This window comes from Pseudophryne corroboree, chromosome 1 (genome assembly GCF_028390025.1).
Source record: "Pseudophryne corroboree isolate aPseCor3 chromosome 1, aPseCor3.hap2, whole genome shotgun sequence".
NCBI classification, from domain to species: domain Eukaryota; kingdom Metazoa; phylum Chordata; class Amphibia; order Anura; family Myobatrachidae; genus Pseudophryne; species Pseudophryne corroboree.
In genome coordinates, this window is record NC_086444.1 from 484,847,985 (window position 1) to 484,868,686 (window position 20,702).

A 20,702-nucleotide genomic window follows, 5' to 3' on the forward strand; every position below is an offset into this window, starting at 1 on the left:
GCAGTCGATTGCTCGTTGGATTTGTAACACAATTCAACTTGCACATTCTGTGGCAGGCCTGCCACAGCCTAAAACTGTAAAAGCCCACTCCACAAGGAAGGTGGGCTCATCTTGGGCGGCTGCCCGAGGGGTCTCGGCATTACAACTCTGCCGAGCAGCTACGTGGTCGGGGGAGAACACGTTTGTAAAATTTTACAAATTTGATACCCTGGCAAAGGAGGACCTGGAGTTCTCTCATTCGGTGCTGCAGAGTCATCCGCACTCTCCCGCCCGTTTGGGAGCTTTGGTATAATCCCCATGGTCCTTTCAGGAACCCCAGCATCCACTTAGGACGATAGAGAAAATAAGAATTTACTTACCGATAATTCTATTTCTCGGAGTCCGTAGTGGATGCTGGGCGCCCATCCCAAGTGCGGATTATCTGCAATACTTGTACATAGTTATTGTTAACTAATTCGGGTTATTGTTAAGGAGCCATCTTTAAGAGGCCCTTTCTGTTGTCATACTGTTAACTGGGTTTAGATCACAAGTTGTACGGTGTGATTGGTGTGGCTGGTATGAGTCTTACCCGGGATTCAAAATGCCTCCCTTATTGTGTATGCTCGTCCGGGCACAGTACCTAACTGGAGTCTGGAGGAGGGTCATAGGGGGAGGAGCCAGTGCACACCACCTGACCTAGTAAAGCTTTACTTTTTTGTGCCCTGTCTCCTGCGGAGCCGCTATTCCCATGGTCCTTTCAGGAACCCCAGCATCCACTACGGACTCCGAGAAATAGAATTATCGGTAAGTAAATTCTTATTTTTCCAGCTGTTGCCATGGCCACCAGGTCCGATGGACCGCCCCTTTATACGGCAATACTTCCATGTGCCGTCTGGAATCTGCATCACCTGACCACTGTCGTGTCTATAAACATCGTCTGGCAGATATGGACATCACATCTACTCTTGATGCCAGAATGCAAATATCCCTCTGCGCATCTCGCATATATAGAAATGCATCCTTAAAATGCTCTATAGTCAATAAAATATTGTTCCTGTCAAGGGTATCAATATTTTCAGTCAGGAAATCCGACCAAGCCCCCCCAGCGCTGCACATCCAGGCTGAGGCGATTGCTGGTCGTAGTATAACACCAGTATGTGTGTATATACTTTTTAGGATATTTTTCAGCTTCCTATCAGCTGGCTCTTTGAGGGCGGCCGTATCTGGAGACGGTAACGCCACTTGTTTTTATAAGCGTGTGAGCGCCTTATCCACCCTAAGGTGTGTTTCCCAACTCGCCCTCACTTCTGGCGGGAAAGGGTATACCTCCAATAATTTTCTATCGGAGGAAACCCACGTATCATCACACACTTTAATTTATCTGATTCAGGAAAAACTACAAGTAGATTATTCCCACCCTACATAATACCCTTATTTGTGGTACTTGTAGTATCAGAAATATGTAACACCTCCTTCATTGCCCTTAACATGTAACGTGTGGCCCTAAAGGAAAATACGTTTGTTTCTTCACCGTCGACACTGAAGTCAGTGTCCGTGTCTGTGTCGACCAACTGAGGTAAATGGGCGTTTTTACAAGCCCCTGACGGTGTCTGAGACGCCTGGACAGGTACTAATTTGTTTGCCGGCCGTCTCATGTCGTCAACCGACCTTGCATCGTGTTGACATTATCACGTAATTCCTAAATAAGCCATCCATTCCGGTGTCGACTCCCTAGAGAGTGACATCACCAATACAGGCAATTTGCTCCGCCTCCTCACCAACATCGTCCTCCTACATGTCGACACACACGTACCGACACACAGCACACACACAGGGAATGCTCTGATAGAGGACAGGACCCCACTAGCCCTTTGGGGAGACAGAGGGAGAGTTTGCCAGCACACACCAAAAAAGCTATAATTATACAGGGACAACCCCTTATACAAGTGTTTTCCCTTATAGCATTTTCACATATGTAATCATATCGCCAAATAAGTGCCCCCCCTCTTTGTTTTAACCCTGTTTCTGTAGTGCAGTGCAGGGGAGAGCCTGGGAGCCTTCCTCACAGCAGAGCTGAGCAGGAAAATGGCGCCGTGTGCTGAGAAGAATAGGCCCCGCCCCCTAAAAAGGCGGGCTCTTCTCCCGGAGTTTGTGAGATCTGGCAGGGGTTAAATACATCCATATAGCCTCAAGGGCTATATGTGATGTATTTTAGCCATAAAAAAGGTATAATACATTGCTGCCCAGGGCGCCCCCCCCAGCGCCCTGCACCCTCAGTGACCGCTGGTATGAAGTGTGCTGACAACAATGGCGCACAGCTGCAGTGCTGTGCGCTACCTTATGAAGACTGAAAGTCTTCTGCCGCCTGTTTCTGGACCTCTTCAACTTCGGCATCTGCAAGGGGGGTCGGCGGCACGGCTCCGGGACGAACCCCAGGGTGAGACCTGTGTTCCGACTCCCTCTGGAGCTAATGGTGTCCAGTAGCCTAAGAAGCAAATCCATCCTGCACGCAGGTGAGTTTACTTCTCTCCCCTAAGTCCCTCGTAGCAGTGAGCCTGTTGCCAGCAGGACTCACTGAAAATAAAAAACCTAACTTAAACTTTTATTCTAAGCAGCTCAGGAGAGCCACCTAGATTGCACCCTTCTCGGCCGGGCACAAAGATCTAACTGAGGCTTGGAGGAGGGTCATAGGGGGAGGAGCCAGTGCACACCACCTGATCCTAAAGCTTTTATTATTGTGCCCTGTCTCCTGCGGAGCCGCTAAACCCCATGGTCCTGACGGAGTCCCCAGCATCCACTTAGGACGTTAGAGAAAAAAAACCTAAAATAAACTTTCTTTCTAGGAGCTCAGGAGAGCCCCTAGTGTGCATCCAGCTCGGCCGGGCACAGAAATCTGAGGCTTGGAGGAGGGTCATAGTGGGAGGAGCCAGTGCACACCAGGTAGTCTAAAAGCTTTCTTTTAGTTGTGCCCAGTCTCCTGCGGAGCCGCTATTCCCCCCCATGGTCCTTTCGGAGTTCCCAGCATCCACTAGGACGTTAGAGAAATACAGATTGAGGGACTTTAAGTTCAGAATCGGTCTGACCGAGCCATCCGGTTTCGGGACCACGAACAGGGTTGAATAAAACCCTTCCCCCCGCTGTAACGGGGGTAACGAGACAATGACTTGCTGCCTACACAGCTCTTGTATTGCCGCACACACTACCTCTCTTTCTGGAAGAGAAGCTGGCACGGCCGATTTGAAAAATCGGTGCGGAGGCACGTCTTGAAACTCCAGTTTGTATCCTTGGGTCACAATTTCCAGCACCCAAGGATCCAGGCCCGAGTGAACCCAGACCTGACTGAAGAGCTGAAGACGCGCCCCCACCGGTGCGGACTCCCGCAGCGGAGCCCCAGCGTCATGCGGTGGATTTGGCAGAAGCCGGGGAGGACTTCTGATCCTGGGAGCTTGCCACAGCCGGCGATCTTTTTCCTTTTCCCTTACCTTTAGCAGCAAGAAAAGAGGACTGAATTTATGAGACCGAAAGGACTGCATCTGGTATTGAGGGGTTTTCTTTTGCTGTGGAGGGACAAAAGGCAAAAAGGACAACTTACTCGCGGTAGCTGTAGAAACCAGGTCCGCGAGGCCTTCACCAAACAAAACTTCACCTTTGAAAGGCAGAGCCTCCATAGCCTTTTTAGAATCAACATTACCATTCCATTGATGCGTCCACAACGCCCTCCTAGCCGAGATTGCCATGGCATTGGCCCTGAAAGCCAAGAGGACAATATCTCTCGCAGCGACCTTTAGATAGACTGCAGCGTACCTGATGTGACCCAGCGTCAAAAGCACGCTTTCCCTATCCAGGGTGTCTATTTCAGATGACAAGTTGTCTGCCCACTTTTCAATAGCGCTACTCACCCATGCCGATGCCACGGCCGGCCTGAGCAGCGTACCCGTAGTGACATAAATAGACTTCAAGGTAGTTTCCTGCTTACGATCGGCAGGATCTTTAAGTGCTGCCGTGTCCGGGGGCGGTAGCGCCACCTTCTTGGACAAACGCACCAGGGCTTTGTCCACCGTAGGGGAGGATTCCCACCGTAACCTATCCACCGAGGGAAATGGATACGCCATAGAAATCCACCTGGGAATCAGTAGTCTCTTGTCAGGAGATTCCCAAGCTTTTTAAAAAGAGCGTTCAGTTCATGAGAGGGAGGAAACGTTACCTCAGGTTTCTTTCCCTTAAACATACAGACCCTTGTCTCAGGGACAGCGGGGTCTTCTGTGATATGTAACACTTCTTTTATTGCCACAATCATGTACTGAATACTCTTAGCCACCTTAGGATGTAACTTGGCATCATTATAGTCGACACTGGAGTCGGAATCCGTGTCGGTATCTGTGTCTGCTATCTGGGTAAATTAACGTTTCTGGGACCCTGAGGGGGTCTGAGATTATGACAAAACATCTCCCATGGATTGTCTCCATGCTTGGTTCTGAGCCTCAGATTTGTCCAACCTCTTGTACAACAAAGCCACGCTTGTATTTAAAACCTTCCACATCTCTACCCAATCAGCAGTCGGCGGTGCCGACGGAGTCACTCCCTCATTCTGTTCAGCCCCCACCACAGCCTCCTCCTGGGAAGAACATTCAGCCTCAGACATGTCGACACACGCGTACCGACACCCACAAACACACTGGGCTATAGGGGACAGACCCACAGTAAGGCCCTTCAGAGAGACAGAGAGGGAGTTTGCCAGCTCACACCCAGCGCCTCACCGGTCTGAAAGAATAAGATAATGCCCCAGACCTATAAGCGCTTTTATATAATAATAATCAACACCAAATTGCTGCCCCCCCCCTTGTTTTTTTTTGCACCCTGTTACTTGTGACAGCAGTGAAGGGCCAGGAGCAGCGTCTCTGCAGCAAGCTGTGGATATAAAATGTCGCTGGTTAGAGCTGGAGGACGAAGCCCCGCCCCCTTAATGGCACGCTTGTGTCCCGCTTTTCTTTATACTGGCGGGGGTCTGTATACAGTGCCTATGCACTGTATACTAACTTGCCAGTCTCAGTTAGAGGATTTATTGCAGCCCAGGGCGCCCCCCCTGCGCCCTGCACCCATGTAGTGCCTTGTGTGTGTGGGAGCAATGGCGCGCAGCGCGACCGCTGCGCGGTACCTCAAGGAAGAACTGAAGTCTTCTGCCGCCTCTGAAGTCTTCTTGCTTCTGCTACTCACCTGGCTTCTTACTTCAGGCTCTGAGGGGGACGGCGGCGCGGCTCCGGGAACGAACAGCTAGGCTATACCAAGTGATCAGACCCTCTGGAGCTAATGGTGTCCAGTAGCCTAAGAAGAAGAGCCTTTGAACTCACAGAAGTAGGTCTGCTTTTCTCCCCTCAGTCCCACGAAGCAGGGAGCCTGTTGCCAGCAGTGCTCCCTGAAAATAATAAACCTAACAAAAGTCTTTTTTAGAGAAACTCTGTAGAGCTCCCCTAGTGTGTGACCAGTCTCCTCCGGGCACAGAATCTAACTGAGGTCTGGAGGAGGGGCATAGAGGGAGGAGCCAGTTCACGCCCATTAAAGTCTTAAAGTGCCCATGTCTCCTGCGGATCCCGTCTATACCCCATGGTCCTTTTGGAGTCCCCAGCATCCTCTAGGACAGGGCTGGCCAAACCAGTCCTCGAGATCTACCAACAGTACACATTTTCCAGACCACCTAGCTGGTGCACAGGTGTAGTCATTACCAATTAAGATGTGCTGCATTCATTCCTAACTGACAATTCTACAGATCTCCAGGAGGCCTGGAAAACATGAACTGTTGGTAGATCTCGAGGACCGGTTTGGCCAGCCCTGCTCTAGGACGTAGGAGAAAAAAAATTAGGAATTAGTACAGAGGTTCCCAAACGCGGTCCTTAAGGCATCCCAACAGTCCAGGATTTAGGTATATCCATGGCCTAGCACAGATGGTTAAATCAAATTGACTGAGGTGCTAATTAAATCACCTGTGGCCAAGCATGTATACATTTAAAACCTGGACTGTTGGGGTGCCTTGAGGACCGCGTTTGGGAACCTCTGGATTAGTGTCTAAAAATAAGAATTTACTTACCGATAATTCTATTTCTCGTAGTCCGTAGTGGATGCTGGGGACTCCGTCAGGACCATGGGGAATAGCGGCTCCGCAGGAGACAGGGCACAAAAATAAAGCTTTAGGATCAGGTGGTGTGTACTGGCTCCTCCCCCTATGACCCTCCTCCAAGCCTCAGTTAGGATACTGTGCCCGGACGAGCGTACACAATAAGGAAGGATATTGAATCCCGGGTAAGACTCATACCAGCCACACCAATCACACCGTATAACTTGTGATCTGAACCCAGTTAACAGTATGACAAACGTAGGAGCCTCTGAACAGACGGCTCACAACAAATAACAACCCGATTTTTTTGTAACAATAACTATATACAAGTATTGCAGACAATCCGCACTTGGGATGGGCGCCCAGCATCCACTACGGACTACGAGAAATAGAATTATCGGTAAGTAAATTCTTATTTTCTCTAACGTCCTAGTGGATGCTGGGGACTCCGTCAGGACCATGGGGATTATACCAAAGCTCCCAAACGGGCGGGAGAGTGCGGATGACTCTGCAGCACCGAATGAGAGAACTCAAGGTCCTCCTCAGCCAGGGTATCAAATTTGTAGAATTTTGCAAACGTGTTTGCCCCTGACCAAGTAGCAGCTCGGCAGAGTTGTAATGCCGAGACTCCCCGGGCAGCCGCCCAGGATGAGCCCACTTTCCTTGTGGAAGGGGCCTTGACAGATTTAGGTTGTGGCAAGCCTGCCACAGAATTGTGCAAGTAGATATGGGCTCTTATATGATAAAGCCGCCAATTCTGATACTCTCCTGGCTGAAGCCAGGGCCAGTAGCATGGTTACTTTCCATGTGAGATACTTCAGCTCCACCGATTTGAGTGGCTCAAACCAATGGGATTTGAGAAAATCCAAGACTACATTAAGATCCCACGGTGCCACTGGGGGCACAACCGGGGGCTGTATATGTAGTACTCCTTTTACAAAAGTCTGGACTTCAGGAACTGAAGCCAATTCTTTCTGGAAGAAAATCGACAGGGCCGAAATTTGAACCTTAATGGACCCCAATTTGAGGCCCATAGACAATCCTGTTTGCAGGAAATGTAGGAATCGACCCAGTTGAAATTCCTCCGTGGGGGCCTTCCTGGCCTCACACCACGCAACATATTTTCTCCAAATGCGGTGATAATGTTGTGCAGTCACCTCCTTCCTGGCTTTTACCAGTGTAGGAATGACCTCTTCCGGAATGCCTTTTTCCTTTAGAATTCGGCGTTCAACCGCCATGCCGTCAAACGCAGCCGCGGTAAGTCTTGGAATAGACACGGTCCCTGCTGAAGCAGGTCCCGTCTTAGAGGTAGAGGCCACGGATCCTCCGTGAGCATCTCTTGAAGTTCCGGGTACCAAGTTCTTCTTGGCCAATCCGGAGCCACTAGTATCGTTCTTACTCCCTTCTGCCGTATAATTCTCAGTACTTTTGGTATGAGAGGCAGAGGAGGGAACACATACACTGACTGGAACACCCACGGTGTTACCAGAGCGTCCACAGCTATTGCCTGAGGATCTCTTGACCTGGCGCAATACCTGTCCAGTTTTTTGTTGAGGCGGGACGCCATCATATCCACCATTGGTTTTTCCCAACGGTTCACAATCATGTGGAAGACTTCTGGATGAAGTCCCCACTCTCCCGGGTGTAGATCGTGTCTGCTGAGGAAGTCTGCTTCCCAGTTGTCCACTCCCGGAATGAATACTGCTGACAGTGCTATCACATGATCTTCCGCCCAGCGAAGAATCCTTGCAGCTTCTGCCATTGCTGTCCTGCTTCTTGTGCCGCCCTGTCTGTTTACGTGGGCGACTGCCGTGATGTTGTCCGACTGGATCAACACCGGCTGACCCTGAAGCAGGGGTTTTGCCAGACTTAGAGCATTGTAAATCGCTCTTAGCTCCAGTATATTTATGTGAAGAGACATCTCCAGGCTTGACCATACTCCCTGGAAGTTTCTTCCTTGTGTGACCGCTCCCCAGCCTCTCAGACTGGCATCCGTGGTCACCAGGACCCAGTCCTGTATGCCGAATCTGCGGCCCTCTAACAGATGAGCACTCTGCAACCACCACAGAAGAGACACCCTTGTCCGTGGCGATAAGGTTATCCGCTGATGCATCTGCAGATGCGATCCGGACCATTTGTCCAGCAGATCCCACTGAAAAGTTCGTGCGTGGAATCTGCCGAATGGAATCGCTTCGTAAGAAGCCACCATCTTTCCCAGGACTCTTGTGCATTGATGTACAGACACTGTCCCTGGTTTTAGGAGGTTCCTGACAAGTTCGGATAACTCCCTGGCTTTCTCCTCCGGAAGAAACACCTTTTTCTGAACCCTGTCCAGAATCATTCCCAGGAACAGCAGACGTGTTGTCGGGGTCAACTGAGATTTTGGAAAATTCAGAATCCACCCGTGTTGTTGCAGCACTACTTGGGTTAGTGCTACTCCGTCCTCCAGCTGTTCTCTGGACCTTGCCCTTATCAGGAGATCGTCCAAGTAAGGGATAATTAATACGCCTCTTCTTCGCAGAAGAATCATCATTTCGGCCATTACCTTGGTAAAGACCCGAGGTGCCGTGGACAATCCAAACGGCAGCGTCTGAAACTGATAATGACAGTTTTGCACCACGAACCTTGATGTGAAGGGCAAATTGGGACATGCAGGTAAGCATCCTTTATGTCCAGGGACACCATAAAGTCCCCTTCTTCCAGATTCGCTATCACTGCTCTGAGTGACTCCATCTTGAACTTGAATTTTTGTATGTACAGGTTCAAAGATTTCAGATTTAGAATAGGTCTTACCGAGCCGTCCGGCTTCGGTACCACAATAGCGTGGAGTAATACCCCTTTCCCTGTTGTAGGAGGGGTACCTTGACTATCACCTGCTGAGCAAACAGCTTGTGAATGGCTTCCAATACCGTCGCCCTGTCTGAGGGAGACGTTGGCAAAGCAGACTTTAGGAACCGGCGAGGGGGAGACTTCTCGAATTCCAACCTGTAACCCTGAGATACTACCTGCAGAATCCAGGGGTCCACCTGTGAGCAAGCCCACTGTGCGCTGAAATTCTTGAGTCGACCCCCCACCGTTCCTGAGTCCGCTTGTAAGGCCCCAGCGTCATGCTGAGGGCTTTGCAGAACCCTGGGAGGGCTTCTGTTCCTGGGCAGGGGCTGCTTGCTGCCCTCTCTTACCCCTTCCTCTGCCCCTAGGCAGATATGACTGTCCTTTTGTCCGCTTGTTCTTATAGGACCGAAAGGACTGCGGCTGAAAAGACGGTGTCTTTTTCTGTTGGGAGGGGGTCTGAGGTAAAAAGGTGGATTTTCCGGCAGTTGCCGTGGCCACCAGATCCGATAGACAGACGCCAAATAATTCCTCCCCTTTATACGGCAATACTTCCATATGTCGCTTGGAATCCGCATCACCTGACCACTGTCGCGTCCATAAACTCCTTCTGGCAGATATGGACATCGCATTTACTCTCGATGCCAGAGTGCAAATATCTCTCTGCGCATCTCGCATATAAAGGAAAGCATCCTTTAATTGCTCTATAGTCAATAAAATACTGTCCCTATCCAGGGTATCAATATTTTCAGTCAGGGAATCCAACCAGACGACCCCAGCACTGCACATCCAGGCTGAGGCGATGGCCGGTCGCAGTATAACACCAGTATGTGTGTATATACTTTTTAGGGTAGTTTCCAGTCTCCTATCTGCTGGATCCTTGAGGGCGGCCGTATCCGGAGACGGTAACGCCACTTGTTTTGATAAGCGTGTGAGCGCCTTATCCACCCTAGGAGGTGTTTCCCAGCGCGCCCTAACCTCTGGCGGGAAAGGGTATAATGCTAATAACTTTTTTGAAATTAGCATTTTTCTATCTGGGTTAAACCACGCTTCATCACATACATCATTTAATTCCTCTGATTCAGGAAAAACTACAGGTAGTTTTTTCACCCCCCACATAATACCCCTTTTTGTGGTACTTGCAGCATCAGAGATATGCAAAGCCTCCTTCATTGCCGTGATCATATAACGTGTGGCCCTACTTGAAAATACGTTTGTTTCATCACCGTCGACACTAGATTCAGTGTCTGGGTCTGTGTCGACCGACTGAGGTAAAGGGCGCTTTACAGCCCCTGACGGTGTCTGAGACGCCTGGGCAGGTACTAACTGGTTTGCCGGCCGTCTCATGTCGTCAACTGATTTTTGTAATGTGCTGACATTATCACGTAATTCCATAAACAAAGCCATCCATTCCGGTGTCGACTCCCTGGGGGGTGACATCACCATTATCGGCAATTGCTCTGCCTCCACGCCAACATCGTCCTCATACATGTCGACACACACGTACCGACACACAGCAGACACACAGGGAATGCTCTTATCGAAGACAGGACCCCACTAGCCCTTTGGGGAGACAGAGGGAGAGTTTGCCAGCACACACCCAAGCGCTATAATATATATGGGAACAACCTTATATAAGTGTTGTTCCTTATAGCAGCTTAAATATATCCAGTATATCGCCAAAAAATGCCCCCCCTCTCTGTTTTACCCTGTTTCTGTAGTGCAGTGCAGGGGAGAGTCCTGGGAGCCTTCCTCACAGCGGAGCTGAGCAGGAAAATGGCGCTGTGTGCTGAGGAGAATAAGCCCCGCCCCCTATTTCGGCGGGCTTTCCTCCCGTGGATTTAGATAACTGGCATGGGTTAAATACATACATATAGCCTTAATGGCTATATGTGATGTATTCTTTTGCCTTAAGGTAATAAAATATTGCTGCCCAGGGCGCCCCCAGCAGCGCCCTGCACCCTCCGTGACCGCTTGGTGTGAAGTGTGTGACAACAATGGCGCACAGCTGCAGTGCTGTGCGCTACCTTCATGAAGACTGAAGAGCCTTCTGCCGCCTGTTTCCGGACCTTCAATCTTCAGCATCTGTAAGGGGGGTCGGCGGCGCGGCTCCGGGACGAACCCCAGGGTGAGACCTGTGTTCCGACTCCCTCTGGAGCTAATGGTGTCCAGTAGCCTAAGAATCCAATCCATCCTGCACGCAGGTGAGTTGAAATTCTCTCCCCTAAGTCCCTCGATGCAGTGAGCCTGTTGCCAGCAGGACTCACTGAAAATAAAAAACCTAAAAAACTTTTTCTAAGCAGCTCTTTAAGAGAGCCACCTAGATTGCACCCTGCTCGGACGGGCACAAAAACCAAACTGAGGCTTGGAGGAGGGTCATAGGGGGAGGAGCCAGTACACACCACCTGATCCTAAAGCTTTATTTTTGTGCCCTGTCTCCTGCGGAGCCGCTATTCCCCATGGTCCTGACGGAGTCCCCAGCATCCACTTAGGACGTTAGAGAAAATTGGGAAAGGATATGATTTGTTTTGAAGCAAACATGGCCTAAGCAAGGTATAAACAAGTGAATAATTCACTAAAGATATTTTCACCAACAAAGCAAATGCAAAGGACCCCAACTGTTCAGAATTCCCCCAACACTGGGTATTCTCCCTGCATTAAGAACCGAGGAAGGGAAGATGCAAAAGGTACTTTATCAAAATCTCACAGAAAAAGGTGATCTTACTCTGTATCCAGGGCGCATTAACAATAAATTGTTATTCTAAATCATATAAAATGCAATACATCCCTTATTTTACAAAGATGAGTAGTTCCCTTCAGTCGTGAAACTAGTTGGGAGTTCTGCTTGGATCTTAAGATCTTCTAACAATCTGGAGTAGATTTCTCCAAGTTCATGCAAAAATAAAAACGAAAAAGAACAACACATGTGTAGAACAGCTTCAAGCTGAGATATGAAACCCTTAACACATCCACAAGAGAAATCATACCCCACTCACACAGAGTGGTGGTATATTAATGCACCCTGGACACCAGTGACGTGTGGTGGGGTGAGGCAGAACCTTTCCTATCATAATAACGTTTGTGCCAGACTTTTGACTGTGTAAAGTATATGAAAAATGCAAAATATGTTAGAAAATATCTTATTTCTCTTGAGTAAAAAGTGTATGGCAGCTTATCTTTTCCGCACATCTCGGATCAAAACTCAGCAAATTTCCAGTTTATACTGCTGCACCTGCGTATAATGTCCACATGAACCATTTGTCTTATATACTTTGTGTAAATCTGGCTCTGGTACTAGCCAGTGCCTCCTGATCAATTTACCTCACCGCACGTCCCTGCTGGACACAGAATATCACCTCTTTTTCGGTGTATTGTTATATAAATGTGGTGACGTTTATTTTGATATTCTCTGTGGACGGGCAGCCTTGCGCCAAAAAGGTGAACCTTCCATTCCCCTTTCTTTTTACTGTACCAAAATCTGCCTGCACAGAACCATTCAGTGCATATTAAGATTACATCAACATTTGCATTTAGATTCTACAACACTGACAAGGCAGAAAAAGACCTGATGCAATGTGATGAGTATGCGGGTTACAATTCCAGGGTCTGTTGCACACCTACAGTTCTGCTAGTCAAGTAAAAGTGTATGTGTAAGTGTGCGTGGAGATGGGGAAGGTGATGACTCCAAAATGACTGTGGGGGTGGAAATATAGGGGGAAAATTCAATTAGCAATGGTAATATACCGCAGGTGAAAAAGGGTGATATCTGGCTTTAACCCCAACGTTGCTCAATTAGACACTTTTTGGGTTCAGTATGAAATACCGACAGCGTCATCCCAGCCCCCAGTATGCCGGCAACAGGACGAGCGTAAGAAAGCCCCTTGCGGGCTTGCTGCGGGCGTGGTGGCTCACTGCGCTTGCCACAGGTTATATTCTCCCTCTATGGGAAAATAGACTGCCTCGTCGATATTCTGGCGTCAGCATTGTGATCACCAGGATCCCGTGCGGCGGTATTATGACCACTTCTTCACTTTTTCTTGCCTGGTAAATTACCTTGTTAAATGGCATAACCCATACAATCTAGGAATAGTTAACCGACCTGTGGGTTAACATGACTGCGGCATCCACATACAGGCCATTTAACGCGGATTTCTTATTACTTGTTAACTGCAGCCTGTGGCTAATTGAATATCCCCACAACTGTAATAATGTAAAACAGTGCTTCATATATGGGCTTATAGACTTAAAACATTGGAACTTGTTAACTATACAGGCAACACTTAACACAGAGGAGCCACTCTGACATGACTGCTCATGTGTCATCCCAGGAATTAGGTTTTCTCAAATGAATGACATGTACACAGAGATGATTCAATTGTTTATGAGCACCCGATCTCCCATCTAAAGTGACGGGAGATTGGGGGCTTTATTCAAGTGTTTTTGTTTTTTTAACATGCTAATTGCACCTTGCAGTGTTGGGTTTAGCGGCGTAACAGCTAAAATCTACTAAAGTTCTGGGACGCTACACGAAAAGTGCCATTTGGGCACCCAGTCACTTTTTGCACATTTCTGCTAACCACCTCATGAGGCAGCGAGCAGAAATGCCAGCGCTGGCGCCTGAATGGAGCAATAATTGAATTGCTCCATTAGGCACCCAACAGGGACAGCCGACAGACTAAGGGCAAGCTACGAAATTGCCGAAGAGTTAAAAATTAAAAAAAAAAAGTGAATTACATTTTGCAACCTAATTTGCTTATTAATGCACCCATAATTTAAAGTCTCCATATACAGTGCAGCATAAATTAGTGGAGATATACAAATGATAGCAATAAATGATGTGGCACTCCTTGTGGAGTTGGGGCTAAGTGAATGACTAGTACCCCATTCACATCGCACAAATAACCCAGTATATTGCTGGGTAGACCTGGGTGGAGGTGCGACGTTAAAAGGCCAGGTTGAAATATCCCGGGGTTGAGCAACCTGCAATTTCTAACCAGTAAAAAAATAAAAAATAAATAAGATTTTAAACCTACCGGTAAATCTATTTCTCCTAGTCCGTAGAGGATACTGGGGACTCCATAAGGACCATGTGGTATAGACGGGCTCCGCAGGAGATGGGGCACCTAAAAAGAACTTTGACTATGGGTGTGCACTGGCTCCTCCCTCTATGCCCCTCCTCCAGACCTCAGTTAGAGAACTGTGCCCAGAGGAGATGGACAATACAAGGCAGGATTTAGCAATCCAAGGGCAAGATTCATACCAGCCCACACCAATCATACCATATAACCTGGAACATACATAACCAGTTAACCGTATGAACAACAACAGTAACGGTCCAAGACCGATTTCAACTGTAACATAACCCTTATGTAAGCAACAACTATATACAAGTTTTGCAGAGTTTCCGCACTGGGACGGGCGCCCAGCATCCTCTACGGACTAGGAGAAATAGATTTACCGGTAGGTTTAAAATCTTATTTTCTCTTACGTCCTAGAGGATGCTGGGGACTCCGTAAGGACCATGGGGTTTATACGAAAGCATCCAATCGGGCGGGAGAGTGCGTATGACTCTGCAGCACCGACTGAGCAAACGCTAGGTCCTCATCAGCCAGGGTATCAAACTTGTAGAATTTAGCAAAAGTGTTTGACCCCGACCAAGTCGCCGCTCGGCAAAGTTGTAATGCCGAGACGCCTCGGGCAGCCGCCCAAGAAGAGCCCACCTTCCTAGTGGAATGGGCCTTAACCGAATTTGGTACCGGCAATCCAGACGTAGAGTGAGCCTGCTGAATCGTATTACAGATCCAGCGAGCAATAGTCTGCTTCGAAGCAGGAGCGCCAATCTTATTGGCCGCATACAGGACAAACAGAGCCTCTGTTTTCCTAAGTCTAGCCGTCCTGGCTACATAAATTTTTAAGGCCCTGACTACGTCCAGGGATCTGGAATCCTCCAGGTCACTTGTAGCCACAGGCACCACAATAGGTTGATTCATATGGAATGAAGAAACCACTTTAGGTAAAAATTGCGAACGTGTCCTCAATTCAGCTCGATCCACATGAAAAATAAAGTAGGGGCTCTTGTGTGACAAAGCCGCCAATTCTGACACTCGCCTTGCTGATGCTAAGGCCAACAACATGACCACCTTCCAGGTAAGAAATTTCAACTCAACCTTGTTAAGCGGTTCAAACCAGTGTGATTTTAGGAACTGCAACACTACGTTCAGGTCCCATGGTGCCACTGGAGGCACAAAAGGGGGCTGGATGTGCAGCACTCCCTTTACAAACGTCTGGACTTCTGTAAGAGAAGCCAATTCCTTCTGAAAGAAAATCGAGAGGGCCGCAATCTGTACCTTAACAGAGCCTAATTTCAGGCCCATATCCACTCCTGTCTGTAGGAAGCGGAGAAAACGACCCAGATGAAAATCTTCCGTAGGTGCATTCTTGGTCTCACACCAAGACACATACTTTCGCCAGATACGGTGATAATGTTTTACCGTCACCTCCTTCCTAGCCTTTATTAAAGTAGGGATGACCTCTTCCGGAATCCCCTTTTTCGCTAGGATTCGGCGTTCAACCGCCATGCCGTCAAACGTAACCGCGGTAAATCTTGAAATACACAGGGCCCCTGTTGCAACAGGTCTTCCCTCAGAGGAAGAGGCCAGGGGTCTCCTGTGAGCATCTCTTGTAGATCCGAGTACCAGGCCCTTCGAGGCCAGTCTGGAACAACGAGTATCGTCTGTACTCTTCTTCGTCTTATGATCCTCAACACTTTTGTGATGAGAGGAAGAGGAAACACGTAGACCGATTTGAACACCCACGGTGTTACCAGAGCGTCTACTGCTACTGCCTGAGGGTCCCGAGACCTGGCACAGTACCTCCGAAGCTTTTTGTTGAGGCGTGACGCCATCATGTCTATTTGAGGAGTTCCCCAAAGACGCGTTACGTCTGCAACGACTTCTTGATGAAGTCCCCACTCTCCTGGATGGAGATCGTGTCTGCTGAGGAAGTCTGCTTCCCAGTTGTCCACTCCCGGGAATGAAGACAGCCGACAGAGCGCTTACATGATGTTCCGCCCAGCGAAGGATCCTTGTGGCTTCCGCCATCGCGACTCTGCTTCTTGTCCCGCCTTGGCGGTTCACATGAGCCACTGCTGTGACATTGTCTGATTGAATCAGAACCGGTAGGTTTCGAAGAAGACTCTCCGCTTGTCGAAGGCCATTGTAAATGGCCCTGAGTTCCAACACATTGATGTGTAGACAGGACTCCTGGTCTGACCAAAGACCCTGAAAATTCTTTCCCTGCGTGACCGCTCCCCATCCTCGGAGGCTCGCGTCCGTGGTAACCAAGATCCAATCCTGAATTCCGAACCTGCGACCCTCCAGGAGGTGAGCACTTTGCAACCACCACAGGAGGGACACTCTGGCCCCAGGGGACAGAGTTATTTTCCGATGTAAGTGCATATGGGACCCGGACCACTTGTCCAGAAGATCCCATTGAAAAGTCCTTGCATGGAACCTTCCAAAGGGAATGGCCTCGTAGGCCGCCACCATTTTCCCCAGAACTCGAGTGCATTGGTGAACTGACACCCTTTTCGGTTTTAGCAGGTCTCTGACCATGTCCTGGATGTCCTGGGCTTTCTCTATTGGGAGGAAGACCTTCATTTGTTCCGTATCCAGTATCATACCTAGGAACGGTAGTCGAGTTGTCGGAATCAACTGTGACTTCGGTAGATTTAGAATCCAACCGTGTTGCTGGAGCACTCTCAGAGAGAGTGCCACACTGCTCAGCAATTTCTCCCTTGATCTCGCTTTTATCAGGACATCGTCCAAGTATGGGATAATTGTGACTCCATGCTTGCACAGGACCACCATAATTTCCGCCATTATCTTGGTGAAAATCCTCGGGGCCGTGGAGAGTCCAAACGGCAACGTCTGAAATTGGTAATGACAATCCTGTACAGCGAATCTCAGGTATTCCTGATGGGGGGCATATCTGGGGACATGAAGGTACGCATCCTTTATGTCCAGAGACACCATAAACTCCCCCTCCTCCATGTTGGCTATTATCGCTCTGAGAGATTCCATTTTGAATTTGAATCTTTTTATGTACAGGTTTAGGGATTTCAGATTCAAAATAGGTCTGACCGAACCGTCCGGTTTCGGGACCACAAATAGGGTTGAGTAGTAACCTCTTCCCTGCTGGTGCAGGGGAACCTTGATTATTACTTGCTGTATACACAGTGTTTGAATTGCAGCTAACACTATACCCCTGTCCGATGTGGAAGCTGGTAGGGCCGATTTGAAAAATCGGCGCGGGGGCACCTCCTCGAATTCCAATTTGTAACCCTGGGAAACTATTTCCAACACCCAGGGATTCAGGTCCAAACTGACCCAGGCCTGACTGAAAAGTCGAAGACGTGCCCCCACCGATGCGGACTCCCTCAGGGGAGCCCCAGCGTCATGCTGTGGGTTTTGGAGCAGCCGGGGAGGACTTTTGTTCCTGGGCACCTGCCGAAGCAGGTGCTCTTTTGCATCTGCCCTTACCTCTGGCAAAGAAAGAGAATCCCCGACCTCTTCTGGACTTGTGCGACCGAAAGGACTGCATCTGATAGGGTGTCACTTTCTTTTGCTGTTGGGGAATATATGGTAAAAAATTTGATTTATCTGCTGTAGCTGTGGAAACCAGGTCCGTCAGCCCATCCCCAAACAATACATCACCCTTATATGGTAGTACTTCCATATGTTTTTTGGAATCTGCATCACCCGTCCATTGGCGAGTCCATAAGGATCTTCTCGCTGAGATAGACATGGCATTGGCCCTAGAAGCCAGCAATCCAATGTCCCTTTGAGCATCCCTCATAAATAAGACTGCGTCTTTTATATGGGCTAGAGTTAAGAATATAGTATCCTTATCCATATTATCAAATTGATCTGTCAGCTCATCTGTCCAAGCTGCAATTGCGCTACACACCCATGTCGACGCAATTGTCGGTCTTAGCACAGCACCCGTATGAGAATAAATACACTTTAAGGTAGTTTCTTGCCTGCGATCTGCAGGGTCCTTAAGGGCCGCTGTGTCAGGAGACGGTAGCACCACTTTCTTGGACAAGCGCGTCAGGGCCTTGTCCACAGTGGGGGTGATTCCCAAATCTCCCTGTCCTGCTTAGGGAAGGGGTATGCCATATAAATTCTTTTGGGGATCTGCGGTCTCTTTTCCGGAGTCTCCCAAGCTTTTCCAAAGAAATCATTTAATTCATGAGATGTGGGAAAGTTAATAATCTGTTTCTTTTCCTTAAACATGTGTACCCTTGAGTCGGGGACCGAGGGTTCATCCTCAATATGCCACACATCCCTTATTGCCACAATCATACATTGAATGGTTTTAGTCACCCTAGGGTGCAATTTTACTTCGTCGTAGTCGACACTGGAATCAGAATCCGTGTCGGTAGTAGTGTCTTGTGTTAAGGGACGCTTTTGAGACCCCGACGGGCCCTGTGAGTCGGTTCAATCCGAGGATTGACCCCCTGATGTCCCTCCTAATTCAGCCTTATCAAGCCTTTTATGTAAAGATGCCACACTTGCATTCAACATATGCCACATGTCCATCCAATCCGGAGTCGGCACAACCGACGGGGACACACCACTCATTTGCTCCACCTCCTCCTTGGAGAAGCCTTCCGCCTCAGACATGTCGACACACACGTACCGACACCCCACACACACAGGGATTAACCTATAAGGGGACAAAACCCCAACCAGGCCCTAAGGAGGGACAGAGAGAGAGTATGCCAGCACACACCAGCGCTTAAAAACACTGGAAAAATTATGACCAGATAGACTTTTCTATATATAATATACCAATTCCCACTCACTGCGTCGCTAATGTGCCCCCCTCTCTTTTTTTCAGCCTGTGAAGTTCAGCAGGGGAGAGACCAGGGAGCCAGCGTTTTCCTCATGCAGCTTCTGTGGAGAAAATGGCGCTGGTTAGTGCTGAGTATCAAGCCCCGCCCACCCGACGGCAGGCTTCGGTCCCAGTGATTTTTCAATGAAAATGGCGGGGGATCTCAGATTTACTGCCTCCGCAGCCTAAACTATCTGCATTTGCTAAATGTGAGGTTTATTGCTGCCCAGGGCGCCCCCCGCACCCTTCAGTGCTGCTTTGTGTGTGTGAGACTGGGAGCAATGGCCTCATGAAGATCTGATGTCTTCTGCCGCCTAAGATGTCTTCTGCCTTCTCATCCGGCTTCTTTCTTCGGCATCTGTGAGGAGGACGGCGGCGCGGCTCCGGGACGAACCCCAGGTGAGACCTGTGTTCCGACTCCCTCTGGAACTAATGGTGTCCAGTAGCCTTAGAAAACGTGCCCAACTTGACAAGCCAGCTCTGCTTCTCTCTCCTCAGTCCCACGATGCAGGTAGCCTGTTGCCAACGGGACTCCCTGAAAATAAAAAACCTAACAAAATTCTTCTTCAACAGAAAACTCTGGAGAGCTCTCTGCAGTGCACCCATTCTCCTCTGGGCACAAGATCTAACTGAGGTCTGGAGGAGGGGCATAGAGGGAGGAGCCAGTGCACACCCATAGTCAAAGTTCTTTTTAGGTGCCCTATCTCCTGCGGAGCCCGTCTATACCCCATGGTCCTTACGGAGTCCCCAGCATCCTCTAGGACACAAGAGAAACAAGGTTTAGGGTTTTGTGACAATAATAGTTACAATTAAATTAAACCGTAGAAAAGGGCGAATTTAGTCAGGCGGTGGGGAAGGGAGGGGATAGTAATCCTAATAGTTTTTTTTTTTAACCTTACATGTAATAGAAATCAGGAACTGGATATACAGGGAGAGTACGAGTAATCATTTCGGGCTGAGGGGGTAATTCAGAGTTGATCGTAGCAGCAAATTTGTTAGCTAATGTCAAAACCTTGGGGGTAATTCTGAGTTGATTGCAGCAGGAACTTTGTTAGCAGTTGGGCAAAACCATGTGCACTGCAGGGGAGGCAGATATAACATGTGCAGAGAGAGTTAGATTTGGGTGGGGGGGGGGGGGGGGTTCTGTGCAGGGTAAATACTGGCTCCTTTATTTTTACACTGCAATTTAGATTTCAGTTTGAACACACCCCACCCAATCTAACTCTCTCTGCACATGTTATATCTGGCCCCCCCCCCCCCCCTGCAGTGCACATGGTTTTGCCCAACTGTTAACAAATTTGAGGCTACGAACAGATCTGAATTACCCCCAGAGTAAAAGGTTAGCGAATGGAAGATGCATTCCCTATTTAGTATGTGGCAGAGAATAAAGAGAAAACATGCATGCCGTACACACAGTGAGCCCATCACACGCAGAAACTACAGCCCCATCCTGCCGCCTCCACACTATAACGCGGGTATATCATATAGGCGGGGTACCCACGTTCATATGTGCGCTATAGGTACCGGTTCCCGCGCAGCAGCACCCCCCCGCCGCCGTAGCTTACCGGGCTCCAGCAGCAGGCGCTGATTGGAGGAGACCGTGCAACAGCAGCAGCAGCGCCGGATATCGCGAGAGTTTGTGGTTAGGTGGCCCTCCACCCCTCCTCCATGCCAGATCTATTGTCTTGGCAACGGGCTGGCTGCACGATGTTTTACCTCAGAAACCGAAGGAGACATCTTTTATTTCACACAAATATAATATAAGCGACCCTTGTATCGCCACTAATGCATTTATGCGCACATCTATGTACTGATCAGACACGTACACTCATAACTGTATATACATATATATATATATATATATATATATATATATATATATATATAT

The 20,702-nt window shown here is 48.8% G+C and overlaps 1 protein-coding gene across 3 annotated transcripts in view; it reads right to left on the reverse strand.

The window, feature by feature from the left end:
• RMI1 (RecQ mediated genome instability 1) overlaps positions 1 to 20,518 on the reverse strand; it is a 123,636-nt gene extending 103,118 nt beyond the window's left edge. Inside the window, exon 1 of one of the 3 annotated variants that reach the window (XM_063913797.1) lies at positions 20,380 to 20,518. The gene's annotated coding sequence lies outside the window, so the exon portion shown is untranslated. Of the gene's footprint in view, positions 1 to 20,315 lie in introns of all 3 variants that reach the window. The other 2 variants (XM_063913796.1, XM_063913795.1) reach the window with 2 other exon arrangements.
• Between the last annotated feature and the right edge of the window lie 184 nt (positions 20,519 to 20,702).